The sequence below is a fragment of the Myotis daubentonii genome, chromosome X (genome assembly GCF_963259705.1).
Source record: "Myotis daubentonii chromosome X, mMyoDau2.1, whole genome shotgun sequence".
NCBI lineage: Eukaryota > Metazoa > Chordata > Mammalia > Chiroptera > Vespertilionidae > Myotis > Myotis daubentonii.
The window spans coordinates 121,857,236-121,863,235 of record NC_081861.1 but is presented as its reverse complement, the minus strand read 5'-3'; positions in this window follow the sequence as shown (position 1 = coordinate 121,863,235).

The window sequence follows — 6,000 nt, the reverse complement described above, 5'->3', positions numbered from 1 at the left end:
GGCACAGCCTGAGGTCTCCCAGCCAGGCACTGGGACTGCGGGAACAGCCTGAGGTCTCCCGGCCTGGAACTGGGACTGGGGGAAAAGCCTGTGGTCTCCTGGCCTGGAGCTGGGGCTGGGGGCACAGCTTGAGGTCTCCTGGCCTGGAGATGGCGGAGGGGGCACAGCCTGAGGTCTCTTGGCCTGGCACTGGGACTGGGGACACAGCCCGAGGTCTCCCGGCCTGGCACTGCCACTGGGGGCACAGCCTGAGGTCTCCCGGCCTGGAGCCGGAGCAGGGGGCACAGCCTGAGGTCTCCCTGCGTGGAGCTGTGGCAGGGGGCACAGTCTGAGGTCTCCCGGCCTGAAGCTGGAGCAGGGGGCACAGCCTGAGATCTCCCGGCCTGGAACTGGGGCAAGGGGTACAGCCTGAGGTCTTCCGGCCTGAAGCTGGGGGAGGGGGTTCAGGCTAAGTTCTCCCTGTCTGGAGCTGGGGCAGGGGGCACAGCCTGAGGTCTCCTGGCCAGGCACTGGGACTGGGGGCACAGCCTGAGGTCTCCCGGTCAGGCACTGCGACTGGGGGCACAGCCTGAGGTCTCCCAGCCAGGCACTGGGACTGCGGGAACAGCCTGAGGTCTCCCGGCCTGGCACTGGGACTGGGGGCAAAGCCTGTGGTCTCCTGGCCTGGAGCTGGGGCTGGGGGCACAGCCTGAGGTCTCCTGGCCTGGAGATGGCGGAGGGGGCAGAGTCTGAGGTCTCCCGGCCTGGAGCTGGGGCAGGGGGCACAGTCTGAGGTCTTCCGGCCTGGAGCTGGGGCAGGGGGCACAGTCTGAGGTCTTCCGGCCTGGAGCTGGGGCAGGGGGCTCAGGCTGAGTTCTCCCTGTCGGGAGCTGGGGCAGGGGGCACAGCCTGAGGTCTCCTGGCCATGCACTGGGACTGGGGACACAGCCTGAGGTCTCCCGGTCAGGCACTGCGACTGGGGGCACAGCCTGAGGTGTCCCGGCCTGGCACTGGGACTGAGGGCACAGCCTGAGGTCTCCCGGCCAGGCACTGGGAATGGGGGCACACCCTGAGTTCTCCCGGCCTGGCACTGGGACTGGGGGCACAGCCTGAGGTCTCCCGGCCTGGAGCTGTGGCAGGGGGGCACAGTCTGAGGTTTCTCGGTCTGGAGCTGGGGCAGGGGGCACAGCCTGATGTCTCCCGGCCTGGAGCTGTGGCAGAGGGCACAGTCTGAGGTCTCATTGTCTGGAGCTGGGGCAGGGGGCACAGTCTGAGGTCTCCCGGCCTGGAGCTGGGGCAGTGAGCACAACCTGAGGTCTCCTGGCCAGGCACTGGGAATGGGGGCACACCCTGAGTTCTCCCGGCCTGGCACTGGGACTTGGGGCACAGCCTGAAGTCTCCTGGCCTGGAGCTGGGCGAGGGGGCTCAGTTTGAGGTCTCCCAGCCTGGAGCTGGTGCAGGGGGCACAGTCTGAGGTCTCCTTTTCTGGAGCTGTGCAGGGGGCACAGTCTGAGGTCTCCTGGTCTGGAGCTGGGGCAGGGGGCACAGTCTGAGGTCTTCCGGCCTGGAGCTGGGGTAGGGCGCTCAGTCTGAGTACTCCCTGTCTGGAGCTGGGGCAGGGGGCTCAGGGTAAGTTCTCCCTGTCTGGAACTGGGGCAGGGGGCACAGCCTGAGGTCTCCTGGCCAGGCACTGGGACTGGGGGCACAGCCTGAGGTGTCCCGGCCTGGCACTGGGACTGGGGGCACAGCCTGAGGTCTCCTGGTCAGGCACTGCGACTGGGGGCATAGCCTGAGGTGTCCCGGTTTGGCACTGGGACTGGGGGCACAGCCTGAGGTCTCCCGGCCTGGAGCTGGGGCAGGGGGCACAGCCTGAGGTCTCCCAGCCAGGCACTGGGACTGGGGGCACAGCCTGAGGTCTCCCGGCCAGGCACTGGTACTGGGGGCACAGCCTGAGGTCTCCCGACCTGGCACTGGGAATGGGGGCACAGCCTGAGGTCTCCCCGCCTGGAGCTGGGGCAGGGGGCACAGCCTGAGGTCTCCCAGCCAGGCACTGGGACTGGGGGCACAGCCTGAGATCTCCAGGCCAGGCACTGGGACTGGGGGCACAGCCTGAGGTCTCCCGACCTGGCACTGGGAATGGGGGCACACCCTGAGTTCTCCCGGCCTGGCACTGGGACTGGGGGCACAGCCTGAGGTAGCCTGGCCTGGAGCTGGGGCTGGGGGCACAGCCTGAGGTCTCCCGGCCTGAAGCTGTCGGAGGGAGCACAGTCTGAGGTCTCCCCGCCAGGCACTGAGACTGGGGGCACAGCCTGAGGTCTCCAGGCCTGGCACTGGGACTGAGGGCACAGCCTGAGGTCTCCCGGCCAGGCACTGGGAATGGGGGCACACCCTGAGTTCTCCCGGCCTGGCACTGGGACTGGGGGCACAGCCTGAGGTCTCCTGGCCTGGAGCTGGGCGAGGGGGCTCAGTTTGAGGTCTCCTGGCCTGGAGCTGGGCGAGGGGGCTCAGTTTGAGGTCTCCCGGCCTGGAGCTGGGGCAGGGGGCACAGTCTGAGGTCTTCCGGCCTGGAGCTGGGGCAGGGGGCTCAGGCTGAGTTCTCCCTGTCTGGAGCTGGGGCAGGGGGCACAGCCTGAGGTCTCCTGGCCATGCACTGGGACTGGGGACACAGCCTGAGGTCTCCCGGTCAGGCACTGGGACTGGGGGCACAGCCTGAGGTGTCCCGGCCTGGCACTGGGACTGAGGGAACAGCCTGAGGTCTCCCGGCCAGGCACTGGGAATGGGGGCACACCCTGAGTTCTCCCGGCCTGGCACTGGGACTGGGGGCACAGCCTGAGGTCTCCTGGCCTGGAGCTGGGCGAGGGGGCTCAGTTTGAGGTCTCCCGGCTTGGAGCTGGGGCAGGGGGCACAGTCTGAGGTCTTCCTGCCTGGTGCTGGGCCAGGGGGCACAGTCTGAGGTCTTCCGGCCTGGAGCTGGGGCAGGGGGTTCAGGCTGAGTTCTCCCTGTCTGGAGCTGGGGCAGGGGGCACAGCCTGAGGTCTCCTGGCCAGGCACTGGGACTGGGGGCACAGCCTGAGGTCTCCCGGTCAGGCACTGCGACTGGGGGCACAGCATGAGGTGTCCCGGCCTGGCACTGGGACTGGGGGCACAGCCTGAAGTCTCCCGTCCTGGAGCTGGGGCAGGGAGCACAGTCTGAGTTCTCCTGGCCAGGCAGCGGGACTGGGGGCACAGCCTGAGGTCTCCCGGCCAGGCACTGGGACTGGGGGCACAGCCTGAGTTCTCCCGGCCAGGCACTGGGACTCGGGGCACAGCCTGAGGTCTCGTGGCCTGGCACTGGGACTGGGGGCACAGCCTGAGGTCTCCCGGCCTGGAGCTGGGGCAGGGGCACAGCCTGAGGTCTCCCAGCCAGGCACTTGGACTGGGGGCACAGCCTGAGGTCTCCCAGCCAGGCACTTGGACTGGGGGCACAACCTGAGGTCTCCCAGCCAGGCACTGGGACTGTGGGAACAGCCTGAGGTCTCCCGGCCTTGAGCTGGGACAGGGGGCACAGCCTGAGGTCTCCCGGCCAGGCATTGGGAATGGGGGCACAGCCTGAGGTCTCCCGGCCATCCACTTGGACTGGGGGCACAGCTTGAGGTCTCCCGGCCTGGCACTGGGACTGGGGGCACAGCCTAATGTCTCCTGGCCTGGAGCTTGACCTGGGGGCACAGCCTGAGGTCTCCTGGCCTGGAGCTGGGGGAAGGGGCACAGTCTGAGGTCTCCCGGCCTGGAGCTGGGGCAGGGGGCACAGCCTGAGGTCTCCTGGCCTGGCACAGGGAATGGGGGCACAGCCTGAGGTCTCCCGGCCTGGAGCTGTGGCAGGGGGCACAGTCTGAGGTCTCTCGGTCTGGAGCTGGGGCAGGGGGCACAGCCTGATGTCTCCCGGCCTGGAGCTGTGGCAGGGGGCACAGTCTGAGGTCTCCCGGCCTGGAGCTGGGGCAGGGGGCACAGCCTGAGGTCTCTTGGCCTGGCACTGGGACTGGGGACACAGCCCGAGGTCTCCCGGCCTGGCACTGCCACTGGGGGCACAGCCTGAGGTCTCCCGGCCTGGAGCCGGAGCAGGGGGCACAGCCTGAGGTCTTCCGGCGTGGAGCTGTGGCAGAGGGCACAGTCTGAGGTCTCATTGTCTGGAGCTGGGGCAGGGGGCACAGTCTGAGGTCTCCCGGCCTGGAGCTGGGGCAGTGAGCACAACCTGAGGTCTCCTGGCCAGGCACTGGGAATGGGGGCACACCCTGAGTTCTCCCGGCCTGGCACTGGGACTTGGGGCACAGCCTGAAGTCTCCTGGCCTGGAGCTGGGCGAGGGGGCTCAGTTTGAGGTCTCCCAGCCTGGAGCTGGTGCAGGGGGCACAGTCTGAGGTCTCCTTTTCTGGAGCTGTGCAGGGGGCACAGTCTGAGGTCTCCTGGTCTGGAGCTGGGGCAGGGGGCACAGTCTGAGGTCTTCCGGCCTGGAGCTGGGGTAGGGCGCTCAGTCTGAGTACTCCCTGTCTGGAGCTGGGGCAGGGGGCTCAGGGTAAGTTCTCCCTGTCTGGAACTGGGGCAGGGGGCACAGCCTGAGGTCTCCTGGCCAGGCACTGGGACTGGGGGCACAGCCTGAGGTGTCCCGGCCTGGCACTGGGACTGGGGGCACAGCCTGAGGTCTCCTGGTCAGGCACTGCGACTGGGGGCATAGCCTGAGGTGTCCCGGTTTGGCACTGGGACTGGGGGCACAGCCTGAGGTCTCCCGGCCTGGAGCTGGGGCAGGGGGCACAGCCTGAGGTCTCCCAGCCAGGCACTGGGACTGGGGGCACAGCCTGAGGTCTCCCGGCCAGGCACTGGTACTGGGGGCACAGCCTGAGGTCTCCCGACCTGGCACTGGGAATGGGGGCACAGCCTGAGGTCTCCCCGCCTGGAGCTGGGGCAGGGGGCACAGCCTGAGGTCTCCCAGCCAGGCACTGGGACTGGGGGCACAGCCTGAGATCTCCAGGCCAGGCACTGGGACTGGGGGCACAGCCTGAGGTCTCCCGACCTGGCACTGGGAATGGGGGCACACCCTGAGTTCTCCCGGCCTGGCACTGGGACTGGGGGCACAGCCTGAGGTAGCCTGGCCTGGAGCTGGGGCTGGGGGCACAGCCTGAGGTCTCCCGGCCTGAAGCTGTCGGAGGGAGCACAGTCTGAGGTCTCCCCGCCAGGCACTGAGACTGGGGGCACAGCCTGAGGTCTCCAGGCCTGGCACTGGGACTGAGGGCACACCCTGAGGTCTCCCGGCCAGGCACTGGGAATGGGGGCACACCCTGAGTTCTCCCGGCCTGGCACTGGGACTGGGGGCACAGCCTGAGGTCTCCTGGCCTGGAGCTGGGCGAGGGGGCTCAGTTTGAGGTCTCCTGGCCTGGAGCTGGGCGAGGGGGCTCAGTTTGAGGTCTCCCGGCCTGGAGCTGGGGCAGGGGGCACAGTCTGAGGTCTTCCGGCCTGGAGCTGGGGCAGGGGGCTCAGGCTGAGTTCTCCCTGTCTGGAGCTGGGGCAGGGGGCACAGCCTGAGGTCTCCTGGCCATGCACTGGGACTGGGGACACAGCCTGAGGTCTCCCGGTCAGGCACTGGGACTGGGGGCACAGCCTGAGGTGTCCCGGCCTGGCACTGGGACTGAGGGAACAGCCTGAGGTCTCCCGGCCAGGTACTGGGAATGGGGGCACACCCTGAGTTCTCCCGGCCTGGCACTGGGACTGGGGGCACAGCCTGAGGTCTCCTGGCCTGGAGCTGGGCGAGGGGGCTCAGTTTGAGGTCTCCCGGCTTGGAGCTGGGGCAGGGGGCACAGTCTGAGGTCTTCCTGCCTGGTGCTGGGCCAGGGGGCACAGTCTGAGGTCTTCCGGCCTGGAGCTGGGGCAGGGGGTTCAGGCTGAGTTCTCCCTGTCTGGAGCTGGGGCAGGGGGCACAGCCTGAGGTCTCCTGGCCAGGCACTGGGACTGGGGGCACAGCCTGAGGTCTCCCGGTCAGGCACTGCGACTGGGGG